General features: G+C 37.3%; 2 long non-coding RNA genes and 1 other non-coding gene across 3 annotated transcripts; 2 read left to right on the top strand and 1 right to left on the bottom strand.

Moving 5' to 3' along the window:
• The first annotated feature begins 834 nt into the window (after window positions 1-834).
• Window positions 835-5215, top strand: LOC140176373 (uncharacterized). The gene is made up of 3 exons (XR_011867639.1): window positions 835-1622; window positions 1759-1876; window positions 5017-5215. It is a non-coding gene; the product is annotated as an uncharacterized lncRNA (long non-coding RNA).
• A 1451-nt stretch (window positions 5216-6666) lies between these two features.
• On the top strand, window positions 6667-11023 carry LOC112722302 (uncharacterized). The gene is made up of 3 exons (XR_003162593.3): window positions 6667-7454; window positions 7591-7707; window positions 10109-11023. It is a non-coding gene; the product is annotated as an uncharacterized lncRNA (long non-coding RNA).
• A 9626-nt stretch (window positions 11024-20649) lies between these two features.
• On the bottom strand, window positions 20650-20753 carry LOC112725528 (small nucleolar RNA R71). Its single transcript, XR_003164631.1, has one exon. It is a non-coding gene; the product is annotated as a small nucleolar RNA R71 (small nucleolar RNA).
• Between the last annotated feature and the right edge of the window lie 1365 nt (window positions 20754-22118).

Genomic DNA, 22118 nt, shown 5'->3' with positions numbered 1-22118 from the left:
TGGGCGTGGCACGCCAGCTATACTATCTAGAAGAAAAGAATGAAGGTTTTGCTGAAAGGGTGGCACGCCAGTTCTGGGCATGCCATGCTAGTTCAAGTCACCAGAGAGGAAGAATGGAGATATCACTTGGGTGTGCCGTTTGAGTTCGAAGGCGTGGCATGCCAGGATAGCTGCACAATGTAACAACCCTAGTTTTTGAAAATCAAATAATTAGTTATTTGAGATTTATTTTAAGAAAATTATTTTACTAAAGGTAATTAAATGGAGTTTCATGATAATTGGAGTTTAAATTAATTAGAATTTTTATATAAATTTTATTAGATATTTGGTATAATTGAAATTATAATTTTGATAATTGAAAAATAAGAAGAATTGTATAATTTAATTTAAATAAATTCTATTTTGAATGAATTATGTTATTAATTTGAACTCCTAGAAATTATTTTATCAGAAATGATTAGATCGATATTTGTAAATACTTTAAGCTTAAGTCAATTAATATTTATGTACAATTTTTATTATAATTAATTATTTTATAAATTGAAATTAAAGTTTCAGAGATAGAAAAATAATAGAGATTTGTATGATTTAATCTAGAAAATTGATATTTGAATTTAAATTGTACTTTACAAAATATAATTAACTTGTTCATTTTATAATGTAAATTAGAAATAATTGATTGAACTTAGCAATAGGGTGATAAATAATGTTCCTAAATATTTTTAATAGAGTACACTTGATTTTAAAATTACTCTACCCTTCAATTTTATCAAAATATCTATTCATATCTATCAATATTATTTTATAAAATCCTAATTCCTAACCCTAATTCCCAAATTGAATCAAAGACCCTAATTCCCAAATTAATTGAGAAACCCTAACCCTGGCACCCTCACCACAGCCGCACCCCACCCCCTTTCACCCCTTCAGTGGAACAATTTCAGAAACGAGAAATTAGAGAGAGAGAGATGCACGAAGAAGAGAAGCCCGCCAACTGCCACCGCATCGCCATTACTGAGCTACAGCGCCGTCGTCCAGTCTCATCCCGCTGTGTTACCATGGTCATCGTTGCTGTTGCAAGGAAAGGGGAGAGGGCTGAAGCTGCACGTCCGAGGGAGAAGGGTGGATGCTGTTCGCCGTACCGCCTCCCTGGAGCTCACCGTCGAGCTGCTTCGCAGCGCCGTCCCGTCCATAGAGCCAGAGCCCGCATCGCTGTCGTTCATTTGCATTCTGCCGCCGCCGTTTCAAGGGTCTGTCGTCGCTGCTGACGTCGCCGAAAGGAGGAGAGCGACCACCACGAAGAGCAGTGTTCCACGCCACTGTCGCCATCGATCCACGGCCACCACCGCGAGGGTTCCGCCGCCGTCGTTCCAATGCCGCCGTTCATGCCCTCTGTTCCCTTCGTCGTTCTGTCCAGCATCACCAGCACTGAAGTCAGCTTCTACCACCGTCAAGCTTTGTTGGAGCTGGTGCTGTTTTTGAAGGTTTGGAGTGGAGGCTTGCCCAGTTCTATCTCTGCTCATGGTTCTCGCAGCTGCTGGAGCCTCCGCCGCCATCAAAGCTGTGTGGATTCGTAATATTGGGTTTACCGCATTTAAATTCCTCAATTACGGCTAATTGAGGTAAGGCATTCTGGCTCTTGCTTCAATTTGAGTTAGCATGGAGTTTCCAGAATTTTTACTGTTATCCTATTTGAATTTACCGTGACCACCTCACGTTGTTGCTGGCCCTATTTGGCTGCTACTTCTGAAATCCCAGATCGGAGAGGAGAGGAGGCGTTTAACCTTGTCATTGTTGCTGCCATGGAAATAGGTGCTGGAAACTGCTAATGGAGCAGCTGCGTTTAGTGAATTTTCGACAGTTTCGGCTAGTCGAGGTAGGGGATTAAACGTTTTTAATTTAGAATGCCCACCAAGTTATTTGAATAAGTGCAAATGGTTAACAATGGTTAAGAATTTCTTAATTGACATGAATGACCTGAAATGCATTTGAAATTTGTTAGTTGTTGTGAATATTTTGAGCTGTGATTGAATTTAGATGCTATTGTGAATAATGACTAATTTAGTATAGTTTATTAAATTGCAATATGCCGAGTTAATTATTGAAAAGCTGTGGTATGGATAACTGATGAATTGAGTTTTGATTATTGTTGTGAATGTCATTAGTTTTGTTGTTATGAGAGACTAATTGATAGAAATAAGCTTGGTTTGAGGTTGGGAAATTTGGAGTAAGTTTGATGATGTTTTAGTGCTTCAATTGGATTATTGAATTCAGGTTAAGGCTGCGAATGTCTTTGGGCATTGTTGTGAGTGTTTGAAGTTGTAATTGATATTGTTTTCTCTGATGTGGATGGAATTGAGTTGAATTATAACTGTAGTTGGTGATTGATTTGATGATTGTGCATACTGAATGTTGTAAGGGATAGAATAAATGGTGTTACTTTTGTTGCTGAGCTTGCTGGTGTGAATTGATGAGTTATTGTATGTTTGAATGATGATGAGTGTATATGGAAAATTATGCTTGGCATAGTGTAGAAAAGAAAAGGTTTGATGGTGCTAAAGTACTTGACATCGTGTGAATTATTGATTCTGGGCTCTTGGGCTGTGTTGGCGATGAAGACAATTTTGAATAACTGGAAAGAGGTTAAACGTGTGATTTTGGAAGGGTTATAAGTTCAAATGTGGTTTTTGATAAGTAAGGTTGTTGAAAATGCTTAAGGCAGAATTTCTGCATACATGACAGTAGAAAGAATCAATTTCTGAGAGCATCCCAGGTCATATACTTGAATGAAACTATTTTTTCATGAAACTTTACTGTGTGTTGAGCATCTCATAAAAAATTCAGAATTTATTGATGAGTATTTTGGGAGAAATGAAGTTTTGAAGATTGATGGTTTTTGCAGAAAATTTTGTTTCTTTACTGCAGAAGCACCATCTTCTAACTCATTTAACTTTCAATTCTGGTAAGTATTTGAGCTGAAACTAACGGCATTTTCAAGCTTCCTGTGTCCACAATCTGCATTTTAAATTTCATGTCAATATCCTATTTAACCAAGTAGATATGTTGAAAAGAGTATGGATAACTCACTGGATTTTGGAAACCGAATTCTAAAAGGCCTGGCTGTGTTTCTCACTTCATAACTTTTTCATATGACATGGTATTTATCTGGAATTTGATTCAATAAAAAGCTAAAAGAGTCTTGTTTGAGGTCGTGAATTTTGAAAGGCATTGGGTGAAAACTGGATTTTTAAGGAATTTATCAAACTTACTACTTGCTGCTATTTTTCTGCATTTTCTTAGGAAACAATAACAGAATTATATGAGAGATGGTACAAGTTTTTATTGTGACCAAATTACCTCAACACCAAGTTTCATGGAATACTAGTTTATTGAGTTTAATTTTGAAAGAATCCTATGATAAGTGAAAGTTAGTTACGAATTGATGAGGCGAAAGTTGAATTGATGGGTTATGTGGGAATTGTGGGTTATGACCGAACTGTTGGCTATTGTAAATTGTGAATTTTCTGACTGATTTGAGAACCTCTTATTTGGTAGTTGTTGAGGAAAGGGGGAGACTTGTTGAGAAAGAGGGAACCCGTAAGGGTGGCTAAGTCCGAGTTTTAGGGGAGGTGCTGCCGAAATTTTATAAAATTTGAGGTTTTATTTGAGAAGTTATTTTAGAAGATTTGGATTTGAAAAATGATTATTTAAGTTTTATTTGATTACTTCTAATGAGAGGCTATGTTTTGAAAGGTGTTTAATGAAATTAAAATAAATGATTTTCTTGAGTCTTTTGATAGAGGACTAAACTGAAAAATAGTTTTAAAGTTGGCTTGACTCAAGGTTGCTAAAGCAGAGATTATGAACTGAATTGATGATTGAGATTTTTGCGAACGAATGCTTGAGAAAGTTAAGAAAGGTTTAAGAAAATATGTTAAGGATTCAAAGGGAAAAGAGAATGGGGAACTGATATATGGATTGTTGAGTTTTAGAAAGGAAAATGAAAAGTGATAAAATACGGGAAAACCCCACGAACTGTTAGTTGTTTAACTACGGGGAAAATCCATGAATTGATAATTGGTAAAATTTGGGAAGTACCCACGAACTGAATGATCATTGATCTCGGGGAAAACCTATAGATTGTTATTTGTTTTATATGCAGGAAAAACCCACGGACTGATAATTATTGATTACGGGAATAACCCATGAATTGTTGTATGTTGATCTCGGGTATAGCCCATAAACTGAAGATCAATGTTTGCTATGTATTGATCTCGGGTATAACCCACGAACTAAAGATCGCTATGTTATTGTGTATTGATCTCGGGTATAACCCACGAACTAAAGATCTTTGTTTTGTTTGTGAAATGATCTCGGGGACGCCCACGAACTGAGGATCACTGTTTCCCCTTGTGCGTATGTTATGGGGTCGGGCTTTGCGCCGACTGCCGGTAGTCACGAAGGAGCGGTATTCTTACCACCGACACATATGCACTAAGGACACAAAGGGAAGCCATATCTGGGACTTGTTCCTAGGTAATGTCGGGCTGCAGGGTGTAAACCGACATGTGAGCTCATGGCCTTCTTAGGACAGACATGCATCATATTGGTTGTGCATTTGCATTTGGTTGTGTTTACTTATATTACTTCTCTGTGATTGTGTTGTTTTCTTTTATTGTGATTTGTTTGTGTGTTTAATTGAGTTTCTTACTTGTGCTGGTAGTCTGTGAATGTATAGAGATGATTTATAACTGTTTGTTGTGACTGAGAATCAATTATGTGGCTGAAAGATATTTAATATGTCAAATTTTGTGATTGAGATCTATTTTGGGTTTAGGAATCTAAAGAAAGTAACTATTTATTTAAAGTAAGATTAAAAAGTATTTCAAAGGGTTGATAAAGAATGTTTATTAAGCAAAGTTAATTATTTACATGTTAATCATTACTTTTACGGTATTCCCATTCCCTACTGAGAACGTGTGCTTTGTTCTCACCCCAAATTTTCCACCCTTTCAGTGACACAGGTACGAAGATTCAGTTGAAGCTGCGAGCGATTCTAGAATTTATTTATGAGTTAATTTTCTTTCATAGAGTTTCCTCGCCCTTATTGCTTAAGATTTTTATTTTATACAGAGGGATAGAGTATGTATCTAAGGTTTATTTTAAATCTTTTGTATGACAGAAATTATTATTAGTAATTATGTGATTATTATTACTTGGTGATGTTTGCTATATGATTTTAATAAACAAAAACAAAAATTTCTGGTATTTTTACTAAAATTGAATCGCGATATCGAACTAAAGGCTTAATAGTAAATAGTTAATAAGGAAAACAGGTCAGTAACGCCTTACTTTTGGTACGATCATGACGTATTGGAAGTTGGGTCGTTACAATATGGTATCAGAGCAGTTCGTTCCTGTTAGAGCCTTGGGAATGGACTGACTATGCTTCATTGCATACTCTGAGTGTCTGTCATGCTTTGTGACTTGTTCTGGTAACAAGAGTTTGTGTTTTATTTGCATGACTGTCTGATGATTAACGCTGTTAGTTTACCATTTCATACTTCATGGTATTAGGTCTGGCCAACTTAATACTGATGATTTATGTATATGGGAACACTAATGGATTATCATAGACGAAATAGAAGAATAGGTAATGCGATTTACGGGGTTTGGGAGCGTTAGAAGTTATAAAGTTAGCTTCGTTTTGACGTGTAATCTTTATTCGTGCCACGCAAACTCGTGCCATCTTTTTCTTCGTTGCTTTCACTGGAATTCTTTAGTTTAAATTTCCTCCTTAGAATGTGATTTGATTGTTCCCGAACCATACCTTATCATTCTTGTATGCCTTTGTTCGCCTATGAATCTGATTGCTTACGTAACTCTTTGAATATTCATTCTTGATAATGCCTATGCTTTTGTTCATATATTCTGTTTTCTTTGATTTAAGTTTGAACTTATTTTATTCTAGCAATTTTCGAGGGCGAAAATTTTTCTAAGGTGGGTAGAATGTAACAACCCTAGTTTTTGAAAATCAAATAATTAGTTATTTGTGATTTATTTTAAGAAAATTATTTTACTAAAGGTAATTAAATGGAGTTTCATGATAATTGGAGTTTAAATTAATTAGAACTTTTATATAAATTTTATTAGATATTTGGTATAGTTGAAATTATAATTTTGATAATTGAAAAATAAGAAGAATTGTATAATTTAATTTAAATAAATTCTATTTTGAATGAATTATGTTATTAATTTGAACTCTTAGAAATTATTTTATCAGAAATGATTAGATCGATATTTGTAAATACTTTAAGTTTAAGTCAATTAATATTTATGTACAATTTTTATTATAATTAATTATTTTATAAATTGAAATTAAAGTTTCAGAGATAGAAAAATAATAGAGATTTGTATGATTTAATCTAGAAAATTGATATTTGAATTTAAATTGTACTTTACAAAATATAATTAACTTGTTCATTTTATAATGTAAATTAGAAATAAATGATTGAACATAGCAATAGGATGATAAATAATGTTCCTAAATATTTTTAATAGAGTACACTTGATTTTAAAATTACTCTACCCTTTAATTTTATCAAAATATCTATTCATATCTATCTATATTATTTTATAAAATCCTAATTCCTAACCCTAATTCCCAAATTGAATCAGAAACCCTAATTCCCAAATTAATTGAGAAACCCTAACCCTGGCACCCTCACCACAGCCGCACCCCACCCCCTTTCACCCCTTCAGTGGAACAATTTCAGAAACGAGAAATTAGAGAGAGAGAGATGCACGAAGAAGAGAAGCCCGCCAGCTACCACCGCGTCGCCATTACTGAGCTAAAGCGCCGCCGTCCAGCCTCATCCCACCGTGTTACCATGGTCACCGTTACTGTTGCAAGGAAAGGGGAGAGGGCTGAAGCTGCACGTCCGAGGGAGAAGGGTGGATGCTGTTCGCCGTGCCGCCTCCCTGGAGCTCGTCGTCGAGCTGCTTCGCAGCGCCGTCCCGTCCATAGAGCCAGAGCCCGCGTCGCCATCGTCCATTCGCGTTCTGCCGCCGCCGCTTCAAGGGTCTGTCATCGCTGCTGACGTCGCCAAAAGGAGGAGAGCGACCACCACGAGGAGCTGTGTTCCACGCCGCTGTCGCCATCGATCCACGGCCACTGCCGCGAGGGTTCCGCGGCCGTCATTCCAATGCCGCCGTTCATGCCCTCTGTTCCCTTCGTGGTTCTGTCCAGCATCACCAGCACTGAAGTCAGCTTCTACCACCGCCAAGCTTTGTTGGAGCTAGTGCTGTTTTTGAAGGTTTGGAGTGGAGGCTTGCCCAGTTCTGTCTCTGCTCATGGTTCTCACAGCTGCCAGAGCCTCCGCCGCCATCAAAACTGCGTGGATTCGTAATATTGGGTTTACCGCATTTAAATTCTTCAATTACGACTAATTGAGGTAAGGCATTCTGGCTCTTGCTTCAATTTGAGTTAGCATGGAGTTTCCAGAATTTTTACTGTTATCCTATTTGAATTCACCGTGACCACCTCACGTTGCTGCTGGCCCTGTTTGGCTGCTACTTCTGGAATTCCAGATCGAGAGGAGAGGAGGCGTTTAACCTTGTCATTGTTGCTGCCATGGAAATAGGTGCTGGAAACTGCTAATGGAGCAGCTGCGTTTAGTGAATTTTCGACAGTTTCGGCTAGTCGAGGTAGGGGATTAAACGTTTTTAATTTAGAATGCCCACCAAGTTATTTGAATAAGTGCAAATGGTTAACAATGGTTAAGAATTTCTTAATTGACATGAATGACCTGAAATGCATTTGAAATTTGTTATTTGTTGTGAATATTTTGAGCTGTGATTGAATTTAGATGCTGTTGTGAATAATGACTAATTTAGTATAGTTTATTAAATTGCAATATGCCGAGTTAATTATTGAAAAGCTGTGGTATGGATAACTGATGAATTGAGTTTTGATTATTGCTGTGAATGTAATTAGTTTTGTTGTTATGAGAGACTAATTGATAGAAATAAGCTTGGTTTGAGGTTGGGAAATTTGGAGTAAGTTTGATGATGTTTTAGTGCTTCAATTGGATTATTGAATTCAGGTTAAGGCTGCGAATGTCTTTGGGCATTGTTGTGAGTGTTTGAAGTTGTAATTGATATTGTTTTCTCTGATGTGGATGGAATTGAGTTGAATTATAACTGTAGTTGGTGATTGATTTGATGATTGTGCATACTGAATGTTGTAAGGGATAGAATAAATGGTGTTACTTTTGTTGCTGAGCTTGCTGGTGTGAATTGATGAGTTATTGTATGTTTGAATGATGATGAGTGTATATGGAACATTATGCTTGGCATAGTGTAGAAAAGAAAAGGTTTGATGGTGCTTAAGTACTTGACATCGTGTGAATTATTGATTCTGGGCTCTTGGGCTGTGTTGGCAATGAAGACAATTTTGAATAACTGGAAAGAGGTTAAACGTGTGATTTTGGAAGGGTTATAAGTTCAAATGTGGTTTTTGATAAGTAAGGTTGTTGAAAATGCTTAAGGCAGAATTTCTGCATACATGACAGTAGAAAGAATCAATTTCTGAGAGCATTCCAGGTCATATACTTGAATGAAATTATTTTTGCATGAAACTTTACTGTGTTTTGAGCATCTCATAAAAAAATCAGAATTTATTGATGAGTATTTTGGGAGAAATGAATTTTTGAAGATTGATGGTTTCTGCAGAAAATTCTGTTTCTTTACTGCAGAAGCACCATCTTCTAACTCACTTAACTTTCAATTCTGGTAAGTATTTGAGCTGAAACAAACGGCATTTTCAAGCTTCCTGTGTCCACAATCTGCATTTTAAATTTCATGTCAATATCCTATTTAACCAAGTAGATATGTTGAAAAGAGTATGGATAACTCACTGGATTTTGGAAACCGAATTCTAAAAGGCCTGGCTGTGTTTCTCACTTCATAACTTTTTCATATGACATAGTATTAATCTGGAATTTGATTCAATAAAAAGCTAAAAGAGTCTTGTTTGAGGTCGTGAATTTTGAAAGGCATTGGGTGAAAACTGGATTTTTAAGGAATTTATCAAACTTACTACTTGCTGTTATTTTTCTGCATTTTCTTAGGAAACAATAACAGAATTATAAGAGAGATGGTATAAGTTTTTATTGTGACCAAATTACCTCAACACCAAGTTTCTTGGAATAATAGTTTATTGAGTTTAATTTTGAAAGAATCATATGATAAGTGAAAGTTAGTTACGAATTGATGAGGCGAAAGTTGTATTGATGGGTTATGTGGGAATTGTGGGTTATGACCGAACTGTTGGCTATTGTAAATTGTGAATTTTCTGACTGATTTGAGAACCTCTTATTTGGTAGTTGTTGAGGAAAGGGGGAGACTTGTTGAGAAAGAGGGAACCCGTAAGGGTGGCTAAGTCCGAGTTTTAGGGGAGGTGCTGCCGAAATTTTTATAAAATTTGAGGTTTTATTTGAGAAGTTATTTTAGAAAATTTGGATTTGAAAAATGATTATTTAAGTTTTATTTGATTACTTCTAATGAGAGGCTATGTTTTGAAAGGTGTTTAGTGAAATTAAAATAAATGATTTTCTTGAGTCTTTTGATAGAGGACTAAACTGAAAAATAGTTTTAAAGTTGGCTTGACTCAAGGTTGCTAAAGCAGAGATTATGAACTGAATGATGATTGAGATTTTTGCGAACGAATGCTTGAGAAAGTTAAGAAATGTTTAAGAAAATATGTTAAGGATTCAAAGGGAAAAGAGAATGGGGAACTGATATATGGATTGTTGAGTTTTAGAAAGGAAAATGAAAAGTGATAGAATATGGGAAAACCCCATGATGACAAGTCATCTTAGCCTATTTTCACTATTCTTTTTCTTTTGTTTTCAATAGGTTTTATGCACTTTCTTAAGCCATAAGCAAGCCAATTGGGTAGATTTCCATGTTTCCTTTGATTCAATCAACCATGTATGAATTCATGCACTTTCATGAGATTTTATGCTATAATTGTCATATATTATGAAAGAAACACAATCTCATGATTTGGGGCATAGCTTTGATTGTTTTGATTGATTGATGATAGGTGAAAAGAGTTTTGAAGAAGGTTGAAGGAAGAAGGAAGGGCTAGGAGCAAGAGAGAACAAAAAGTTTGAGCCAAAGTTTACCTCAAACTTTAGCTCAAACTTTTAAAAGAGTTGAAAACATACCAGAGAAAAAAAGCTTGAGCTAAAGTTTGCCTCAAACTTTAGCTTAAACTTTTGGAAGAATTGAAAACATTCCAGAGGAAAAAAGCTTGAGCAAAAGTTTGCCTCAAACCTTAGCTCAAACTTTTGGGAGAAAAGCTTGAGCCAACGTTTGCCTCAAACTTTTTGGCAAACGTTGGCGCCACACTTGCACACCCTGGAGGAGAAAAGTTTGCGCCAACGTTTGCCTCAAGATTTTTGGCAATCGTTGGCGCCACACCCATTTATAAGGGGGCCAACGTTTGAGCAAAAGTTTGACCTCAAACTTTGGCTCAAACGTTGGTAGCAGCAAGCTTAAGCAATCTGGTATAAAAAGTTTGAGTAAAAGTTTGCCTCAAACTTTTACTCAAACTTTTATGATTTCAACCCGGTTCACAATGGATCTTTCTCCAACTCCAAGAGCAATCAACCAAGGCCTTTATCAACCCAATTCCATCAAGAGCAAAGGCCCAATTCAAGGCTTGAAGACCATTTGAAGAAAGTGTATAAATAGCTTAGGATTTAAGTTTTAGGGAGTTTTTCCTTTTGGCATTCTGAGAACACTTACAGAGAGCTCATCTTTACATTTTTTTGAATTGTTGCTTTAGAATTCTAAAGAATTGGGAAGGAGAATTGATCTCACTTCTTCCTTGTTCTTGCTCAGCAATCTTTACTTTTCTTGTTTTGGATCTTGGGTGGAGAATTGAAGAAATTCTGTTTCAATCTCACCTTGGGATCTTGTTTAATTTTCAGCATTGAGTTTCCATCTCTGTTAATTGCTTCTTCTTCTACTCTTCTGCAATTTACATTTCTTTATTTCCTTTGCAATTGTTCTTGCTGGATCTAGGAAGGCAGTGAGATCTAGACTTGGCTATCTAGTCTCTTGAGTCCTGAGATCTATAGCTTTCAATTTCAATTTCCTTGTTTCGTTGTCACACCAAGCTTATTCTCATTTTCATTTAAGATCCGGTTTAATTGAATCCATCTTTTACATTCCTGTTTGTTGAATTTTTCTTTTCCTTGTTTAATTTCTGCAAATCCAATCCTCAATTCCCTTTACGATTCAAGCCATTTACATTTCTTGCACTTTAAGATTCTGCAATTTATATTTCTTTCGTTCTAAGTTTCTGCCATTTAATTTCTTGTTCTTTAAGATTCAGCACTTTATTTTCTGTTCTCTTTAATTTCATGCAATTTACCCATTCCCTTTACTTTCCATGCAATTTAAATTCTGTTAATCACAAATCACTCAACCAAATCTTGATTCGCTTGACTAAATCAACCACTAAACTGAAATTGCTCAATCCTTCAATCCCTGTGGGATCGACCTCACTCACGTGAGTTATTATTACTTGATACGACCCGGTGCACTTGCCGATTAGTTTTGTGTGTTTGGGATTCGATTATTCGTTTTCCGAAAATACACATCAAGTTTTTGGCGCCGTTGCCGGGGATTGAAATAGATTGACAATGATTACGTGAAGTGGAGATCTAGATCAAACACTTTTTCTTTTCTTTTTCTCTAATTTTTGACTAACACGCTAACTGTTTGAAATTTTGCTTAAACTAAACTTCATTCTAGCAATAGATTGAAGTTTTCCTGGTTTCTCTGGCATTGTGTGATTCTTATGTTTTTGCCTGTTGAATATAAGAGAGAAGCAATTTTCTTTCATTAATCTTTCAAGCCTATCAACTGTTTGATACATCGTGTCAGCTAATTTTCCGATCACATTTTGGGCATGAATATATTCAATCTTCATTTGGACAGTTTGTGATTGTGTAGATCATGGAGGGGAACTCAAAGAATTCTAGTAAGTAGGGGAGTAATATCCCCACCTTAGATGACAAGCAACCACTCATTACCATGAACGACATTGTTCAGTGGTTTGAAGCTTTCCCACAAGGAAACATCATCGGATGGGAAGAACTAATGAGTGAACTCCTAGTCAAGATGAAGCCACCTCAGAGAACTGTTAAACCAGAGGTAAGAGTGCAACCATTCGCACAAGAGAAGGAAATTGAAGGTATTCGTGCAATCATGGCCCAAAGCGAGCAGATACATCAACAGCTTAAGCAATAATTGGAGCTGATTAACAGAAAAGTAGATGAACTGCAACATGCTGTGGCAAATGCACAGAACTCACCTCAAAATCCCCATTATTGGAATCAATCTGAAAACGGTTCTGGAGTAATTAACTATGAGCAACACAGTCATGAGCGTTCACACTCTCCAAATAGCTCCTCAAGCATGTTCCAACGTAGGACTCAGAATGATGTGTACAACCCACCCTGGAGAACTCAATCCAACTGGAGGGGGGTTAAAAACCAAAATCAAAGACCAAGGGACTTCAACTGTAACAACCCCAATTTCAAAAACCAGCATAAAAACCACCCCCACAACAACAACCATCACGCACCACCCCAATGCACACACTTCCAACCCCATCCTGCCTCACAACTCGCCCAAAATGACTCTCATCAACCATCACAGTTGACACAACCACAATAATTTCCAAACTCTCAAAGACTCTATGTCCTAGAAATGATGATGGAAAGATACATGAAGGTTCAAGAAATGATGACAGTAGAGCAGGAAGAAATAAGGAAAAATCAAGAGATGATAAGCAGGAACCAAGAGGCCTCACTCAGAAGAGTTGAAAAGCAAATGGAACAACTGGTTCAAAATCTTGCTGAATTGGGCGAGAGAGAGGCAAATATATCCCTAAGGGCCACTGAAGATGACCCAAAGAACAGTGAAAAAGCTGCTGGGTTGAAAGGGAAAGCAGTTATGGAAAAAAGTGAGAAGGCTACGGGAAAAGAAACAATCATCAAGGAAAAGCCCACGGTGAGAGGGGGAAACCAAAGGCAACAGAAGCCTCAACTTCCATGATCAGAAAATGAAGGATGTCAAGCTAATGACAATAAAAGAGCGCTTGTTGGGAGGCAACCCAACCTGAGGTAGTTTTCTTTCCATAGTTATTTTAATAAAAAGGTTAATTAACTTCATCTATATTGCAAGAAGCTAAGTTTGGTGTTGCACACCAAAACAATCTAAGGGAGAATGAAGGATTCTAAGTTTGGTGTTCCACCAAAATTTCATCATAAAACGCATTCCCACTTTCTGCATAATGCTAGCTTCAAGCATTTAGATAAACTAGTTAACTATTCTGCTGTTTCCTAGTTTTCAGTTTATTACTTTTGAAAAAGAAAAAAAAAGTTTCACACATGGTTAATCTGATGCATGAGAACCATTGGCAAGGTACTAAGTTTGGTGTTCCCACACTAAAGTAAGTTTAAAAGGCCCACAAATAAATCATGCATGCTAACCATTTTTCAAGTGCTTGGGGAACAAGCAACTTTCAATATCATTGCAGAGCATCATACAAGCTTTTGGAAGGATTAAGCATCATCAACCAAAGAGATGAAAGAGGAATGTGTGGATCAGTGATGATGATGATGAGGAGTAAAGCAAGCGAACTCCAAAAGGTTGTATTGTTAAGTGATTATCTTACATCAAACACTGCTATGATTGAGAGTGGTTTTGTTTCCCTGATTATCTGTCTGTTTAGTATAGTTTTTCTTTCTGAAATTCAATAAGCAAGATGCTTGATCATTTACAACATCATACTCTCCAAAACTTGTTTGCACTCAATTTTTCAAAAAGATGCATCACATGAAAGTTCTTTGAAAAGAAGGATTGGGGAATTAAACAATTTTGAAGCAAGCAAAAGATTAGGAGAAGTGGTGGTTCTAGTTGTATAATTATGTATTGAGGTTGCATGCTTATGAAACCTTGCATGGGAGCTATTAGGCGGGACATAGAGTTCAAAGAAGTGTTGTGGAGATTCTCAAACATTTATTGATCCAAGAAGCAGCAAACAAAACAAAAGAAAATAAAGAAAATACAAAAACAAAAAGAACATGGCCCAAGGCTCTGAGCATCAATTACTAGGCAGAAAAGAAAGGAGAAACAAAAACTCAAAGAGTTGTTATCCTAGTAAATGCTTGTGGTTGAATTGTGTCAAAGAAAGAGGCTTGAGCAAGTAAATCCTTAGGGGTGCTTTAACACCTAATACCTTAAAACCAACTGGTTTAGGAGTATTGATTGAAAGTTTATCTAAAGAGCCGCTTTGAGACATGACACTTAGAGTCAAGGCCAAAGCACAGCAACTATAAGCTGCTTCAAGGTGATTACCTATAGAGAGATCTCCATGATATCATTTGGATGAAAGTCCTAGGACCTAAGACCCCCAATATGTAAGGACTAGTAAGCACTGAAGCCCTTGCATGAGCATATAATTTAGAGTTCACCCCACTGTCACTTAATCACTTCACTCACAGGATAGTACATGTAATTTTTCAAATCCATTCTGATTGGAAGAACCTTTGAGCATAATTCTCTTCTTGCTTGGGGACAAGTAAGCTTTAAGTTTGGTGTTGTGATGACAAGTCATCTTAGCCTATTTTCACTATTCTTTTTCTTTTGTTTTCAATAGGTTTTATGCACTTTCTTAAGCCATAAGCAAGCCAATTGGGTAGATTTCCATGTTTCCTTTGATTCAATCAACCATGTATGAATTCATGCACTTTCATGAGATTTTATGCTATAATTGTCATATATTATGAAAGAAACACAATCTCATGATTTGGGGCATAGCTTTGATTCTTTTGATTGATTGATGATAGGTGAAAAGAGTTTTGAAGAAGGTTGAAGGAAGAAGGAAGGGCTAGGAGCAAGAGAGAACAAAAAGTTTGAGCCAAAGTTTGCCTCAAACTTTAGCTCAAACTTTTAAAAGAGTTGAAAACATACCAGAGAAAAAAAGCTTGAGCTAAAGTTTGCCTCAAACTTTAGCTTAAACTTTTGGAAGAATTGAAAACACTCCAGAGGAAAAAAGCTTGAGCAAAAGTTTGCCTCAAACTTTAGCTCAAACTTTTTGGCAAACGTTGGCATCACAAAACCAACACCCTGGAGGAGAAAAGCTTGAGCCAACGTTTGCCTCAAACTTTTTGGCAAACGTTGGCGCCACACTTGCACACCCTGGAGGAGAAAAGTTTGCGCCAACGTTTGCCACAAGATTTTTGGCAATCGTTGGCGCCACACCCATTTACAAGGGGGCCAACGTTTGAGCAAAAGTTTGACCTCAAACTTTGGCTCAAACGTTGGTAGCAGCAAGCATAAGCAATCTGGTATAAAAAGTTTGAGTAAAAGTTTGCCTCAAACTTTTACTCAAACTTTTACTCAAACTTTTATGATTTCAACCCGGTTCACAATGGATCTTTCTCCAACTCCAAGAGCAATCAACCAAGGCCTTTATCAACCCAATTCCATCAAGAGCAAAGGCCCAATTCAAGGCTTGAAGACCATTTGAAGAAAGTGTATAAATAGCTTAGGATTTAAGTTTTAGGGAGTTTTTCCTTTTGGCATTCTGAGAACACTTACAGAGAGCTCACCTTTACATTTTTTTGAATTGTTGCTTTAGAATTCTAGAGAATTGGGAAGGAGAATTGATCTCACTTCTTCCTTGTTCTTGCTCAGCAATCTTTACTTTTCTTGTTTTGGATCTTGGGTGGAGAATTGAAGAAATTCTGTTTCAATCTCACCTTGGGATCTTGTTTAATTTTCAGCATTGAGTTTCCATCTCTGTTAATTGCTTCTTCTTCTACTCTTCTGCAATTTACATTTCTTTATTTCCTTTGCAATTGTTCTTGCTGGATCTAGGAAGGCAGTGAGATCTAGACTTGGCTATCTAGTCTCTTGAGTCCTGAGATCTATAGCTTTCAATTTCAATTTCCTTATTTCGTTGTCACACCAAGCTTATTCTCATTTTCATTTAAGATCCGGTTTAATTGAATCCATCTTTTACATTCCTGTTTGTTGAATTTTTCTTTTCCTTGTTTAATTTCTGCAAATTCAATCCCCAATTCCCTTTACGATTCAAGCCATTTATATTTCTTGCACTTTAAGATTCTGCAATTTATATTTCTTGCGTTCTAAGTTTCTGCCATTTAATTTCTTGTTCTTTAAGATTCAGCACTTTATTTTCTGTTCTCTTTAATTTCATGCAATTTACCCATTCCCTTTACTTTCCATGCAATTTAAATTCTGTTAATCACAAATCACTCAACCAAATCTTGATTCGCTTGAATAAATCAACCACTAAACTGAAATTGCTCAATCCTTCAATCACTGTGGGATCGACCTCACTCACGTGAGTTATTATTACTTGATACGACCCGGTGCACTTGCCGGTTAGTTTTGTGTGTTTGGGATTCGATTATTCATTTTCCGAAAATACACATCACCCCACGAACTGTTAGTTATTTAACTACGGGAAAAATCCATGAATTGATAATTGGTAAAATTCGGGAAGTACCCACGAACTGAATGATCATTGATCTCGGGGAAAACCTATAGATTGTTAATTATTTTATATGCGGGAAAATCCCACGGACTGATAATCATTGATTATGGGAATAACTCATGAATTGTTGTATGTTGATCTCGGGTATAGCCCATGAACTGAAGATCAATGTTTGCTGTGTATTGATCTCGGGTATAACCCACGAACTGAAGATCGCTATGTTATTGTGTTTTGATCTCGTGTATAACCCACGAACTGAAGTTCTCTGTTTTGTTTGTGAAATGATCTCGGGGACGCCCACGAACCGAGGATCACTGTTTCCCCTTGTGCCTATATTATGGGGTCGGGCTTTGCGCCGACTGCCGGTAGTCACGAAGGAGCGGTATTCTTACCACCAACACATATGCACTAAGGACACAAAGGGAAGCCATATCTGGGACTTGTTCCTAGGTAATGTCGGGCTGCAGGGTGTAAATCGACACGTGAGCTCATGGCCTGCTTAGGACAGACAAGCATCATATTGGTTGTGCATTTGCATTTGGTTGTCTTTGCTTATATTACTTCTCTGTGATTCTGTTGTTTGTTTTATTGTGATTTGTTTGTGTGTTTAATTGAGTTTCTTACTTGTGCTGGTAGTCTGTGAATGTATAGAGATGATTGATAACTGTTTGTTGTGACTGAGAATCAATTATGTGGCTGAAAGATATTTAATATGTCAAATTTTATGATTGAGATCTATTTTGGGTTTAGGAATCTAAAGAAAGTAACTATTTATCTAAAGTAAGATTAAAAAGTATTTCAAAGGGTTGATAAAGAATGTTTATTAAGCAAAGTTAATTATTTGCATGTTAATCATTACTTTTACGGCATTCCCATTCCCTACTGAGAACGTGTGGTTTGTTCTCACCCCAAATTTTCCACCCTTTCAGTGACACAGGTACGAAGATTCAGTTGAAGCTGCGGGCGATTCTATAATTTATTTATGAGTTAATTTGCTTTCATAGAGTTCCTTCGCCCTTATTGCTTAAGATTTTTATTTTATACAGAGGGATAGGATTTGTATCTAAGTTTTATTTTAAATCTTTTGTATGACAGAAATTATTATTAGTAATTATGTGATTATTATTACTTGGTGATGTTTGCTATATGATTTTAATAAACAAAAACAAAAATTTCTGGTATTTTTACTAAAATTGAATCGCGATATCGAACTAAAGGCTTAATAGTAAATAGTTAATAAGGAAAACAAGTCAGTAACGCCTTACTTTTGGTACGATCATGACGTATTGGAAGTTGGGTCGTTACACACAAAGGAGGCGGGCCACTTGGAAGCCAAGCACGGAATGCCAAGCCAAGTTAAGGAGCTGGGCGTGGCACGCCACTCACACGCCAGGCACATGGCTCAATTTAATTAGTTTTTCCTTTAATTTTCAATTGTAATTTTATTTTCCTTTTTGTAATTTTTATTTCTAGTAAAAGGATTAGTATAAATAACCCTTGAGAGTACTGAAAAAGGGGTTGATTGGTTGGCTAGTGGAGGAATTAGTTGAGTTTTACTCTTACACTTCTCTTCATCTTCTTCCATCTCTTGTACTTTTTTCTAAGCTATGAGTAGCTAAACTCCCTCTCATTGGGAGAGGGAGCTCTGTTATACTTGATGGATTAATGACAGTGAATTTCTTCTTCTTTTTATCTCTCTTTGATTTGCTAGGAGGAATTTCGTTTTTCAAGTCTAGCATTCAATCATCTTGGAAAAGAAGTTGAATGCAAATTGGGTTTCATGGGAACCTTGGAAAAGGAAACATGAAACCATGCTTGAAATTCCTTCTCATAGTTGAGTTGTGATGCCAGGGCATTTTGGCCAATTTTACTGACCTTTTCTTTACTATTTTAGGGTAGTTTCATGTATTTTCTTAGTAAATAAGCAAGTTTTGGGTAAATATTCACTTACATATTGATTCAAGCAAACATTGTGAACTTTACATGATTTCATGAGAATTATGCATGAATTGAATGATAAAATGGATGATGCATGATCTCATGATTAAGAACCAAGCTTTGATGCACTTTATTTTCTTTCAGGACAAAGGAAGCAAGGAAGAGCCACGTTAGTCTAACTAACGTGACCACTAACGTGGAATGGGAGCTAGCTTGCAACGTTAATGGAAAAAGTGATCACCAATAACGCCTTCGAAAGCCATCATAGCCCACGTTAATTACATTAACGTGGAAGCTAATGTGGAGGAAAAGGGAAGCTCCAACGTTAGTGGTAAAAGTGAATGCCACTAACGTTCCAAAAAAGGCACACTTGGCCACGTTAAGAGTCACGTTAATTACATTAACGTGAACTCTAACGTGGGAGGAATAAGGAATCGCCAACGTTAGTGACACTCACCTTTTTCACTAACGTTGGACTAAGCCAATATTGCCCACGTTAGTTGCCACGTTAATGTAATTACATTAATGTGGAAGCTAACGTGGAGGAAGGAATGATGGGCCAACGTTAGTGACACTCACCTTTGTCACTAACGTTGGAGATGGCAATCACCACCACGTTAGTGGTTATGTTAATGCAATTAACGTGAGACACTAACGTGGGAAGAAGGGGCGTTTGAAGCATTAGTTACAAAGGTAAGTGTCACTAACGCTCTCGAAGCTTGGGCATGCCCACGTTAAGGGCCACGTTAGTTACACTAACGCGGATCACTAACGAGGGGAAAAGAAGCAAGAAGCAACGATATTGGAAAAAGGTGAATACCAATAGCGTTTGCGAAGGACCAAAAGCCAACATCTCCTGAGCCCAATGAATCCCCATTTCTGATCTTACCCATTCTCTTTATTATCTGCCATTTACGTTTTTGCTCATCTTCCCAAATTCCCATTTAAGATTCTGCAATTTACTTTTCGCCATTTACATTCTACCCTTTATTTCCAGCATTTACATTTTTCGTTATTTACTTTCCCGCCATTTAACTTTCTGCAATTCCTCAACTTAATTTCTGCTTAGCTCAACTAGAACATTCGTCTAATTAAAGTTTCTTGACCAATCAATCCATGTGGGATTCAGCCTCACTCTATTGTGAGTTTTTACTTGACGAAAATTCAGTATACTTACCGAGGGAAATTGTTGAGAGACAAGTTTTCGTGCAACAAGTTTATGGCGCCGTTGCCGGGGATTGATTTTGTATCAACAATGATTAAGTTGGAGGATAACTAGATTGAGCATTTTTTCTTTTGTTTTGTATTAATTCCATTTGAGTGATTTACTTTCAGTTTTACCTATTTTCTCCCCTTTAACCCTTACCAATTTGTTGTGTTTTTTGTCATTAATTACAAGTCAGTTAACCAACCCACTAACTGTTTGATATATTGCACCACTTACACTAACAGCATTCCTAACAAGAGTAATTTCTCCATTCAATTTCTCTCTTACTTTTTGCCTTGTTGGTTGTATGACAGGTAGAAAAAGCGGGGCTTCAACTTCCTTTGATTCCGAACCTGAGAGGACCTTCATTAGATTAAGGAAGGATGCAAGAGGAAAGAGAGTCGTTGGTGCTGAGGAGGAGGAAAAGTACTTTGAACCAGACATGGAGGAGAATATGGAGAACCACCATGAAGAAGATGCTCACAACCATGGCAGAGAAGGTCCAGCGAATCATGCTGGGCAAGAGAGAAGAGTTCTAGGCTCTTATATCAATCCAAACCTAGAAAATTGTGGAAGTAGCATCCAAAAGCCAACCATACATGCCAATAATTTTGAACTAAAGCCCTAGCTCATCACCCTAGTCCAGAACAATTGTGCATTCGGAGGAAGTGCCCAAGAAGACCCCAATCAACATCTCACCACTTTCCTAAGGATATGTGATACTGTGAAGTCTAATGGTGTTCATCTTGACACTTATAGACTGCTTTTGTTTCCCTTCTCACTTAACGATAAAGCAGCTAAATGGCTGGAATCCTTCCCGAATGAGAGTCTAACAACCTGGAAAGTGGTGGTGAACAAATTCTTGGCGAGATTCTACCCTCCTCAAAGAATTAACAGGTTGAGAGCTAAGGTACAAACCTTCAGGCAACAAGATGGTGAAACTCTCTATGAAGCATGGGAGAGGTTTAAGGACTTGACAAGAAGGTGCCCGCCAGACATGTTCAATGAATGGGTGCAATTACATATTTTTTATGAGGATCTTTCTTACGAATCAAAGAAGGCAGTAGATCACTCATCTGGGGGATCTCTGAACAAGAAGAAGACCATTGAAGAAGCCATAGATGTCATTGAGACTGTAGCTGAGAATGATTACTTCTATCCTTCTGAAAGGGGCAATACTACAGGAGTGATGGAGCTGAACAACATGGACGCACTGCTGGCTCAAAACAAGATGATCACCAAGCAGCTGGCTAACCTTACCAAGAAGATGGAAAGGAACCAGGTGGCAGCAATCACCACCTCATCAGCAGCCCAACAAGGAGTAAATTTTGAGGATGAGGGTGACTAGGAACAAGCCAACTACATTGGGAATTCACCCAGGTAGACCCATGATCCATACTCCAAAACGTATAATCCTGGTTGGAGGAACCACCCAAACTTTGGGTAGGGAAATCAACAAGATCAAGGCCAAGATCAGAGATGTCAAAACCCCAACAACAATGCAACTCATCAACATTCCACACAGAGATCATATCAGCACCCACCTAACAATACCTCTCAACATCCATATCAAAACCAAAATGGCCCTTCTCATCCCTCCAATCTCAACTCACCATCATCCGAAGATAGACTCTCAAGGATTGAGACTCTACTTGAAGGCATATGCAAAGAAATCCAAGATAGTAAAATGTTCCAAGAGGAAGTGCGATCCAATATGCAGGATCAAGATGCTGCCATCAAGAAACTTGAAACACAAATCGGCTACCTATTTAAGCAAGTTCCCAGCCACAACCTTTGCAGCAACACTGATTCAAACCCAAGGGAGGAGTGTCAGGCTATCACCCTCAGAAGTGGGAAGGAATTGAAGGAGACCTCCAAGAAACCACAAGAGAATGACTCAAATGAAAAGGAAAAGGAACAAGATGAAGTTCAAGTTCCCACTTCCAATTCACATCAAGAAGGAGAAGTGCTGAAGCCATACGTTCCAAAAGTCCCATACCCTCAGTAATTGAAGAAGAAGGGGGATGACAGCCAATTCTCAAGATTTTTAGAAATCTACAAGAAACTACAGATTAACATACACTTTGCTGAAGCAATAGAGCAAATGCTGCCCTATGCCAATTTCTTAATGGAATTAATGACCAAGAAGAGAAGCTGGAAGGACAACGAGACTGTGATATTAACTGAAGAATGTAGTGCCATCATTCAGCACAAACTACCACAGAAATTGAAGGATCCTAGGAGCTTCCAGATTCCTTGTATTATAGGGGAAATCACAGTGGAAAAGGCTCTATGTGATTTAGGAGCCAGCATAAATCTGATGTCTGTAGCAATGATGAGAAAAATGAGGATTGAGGAGGCCAA

The sequence above is a fragment of the Arachis hypogaea genome, chromosome 11 (assembly GCF_003086295.3).
Source record: "Arachis hypogaea cultivar Tifrunner chromosome 11, arahy.Tifrunner.gnm2.J5K5, whole genome shotgun sequence".
Lineage (NCBI taxonomy): Eukaryota > Viridiplantae > Streptophyta > Magnoliopsida > Fabales > Fabaceae > Arachis > Arachis hypogaea.
Note: the sequence above shows the minus strand (reverse complement) of the source record. Positions and strands in the feature narration are given on the sequence as shown.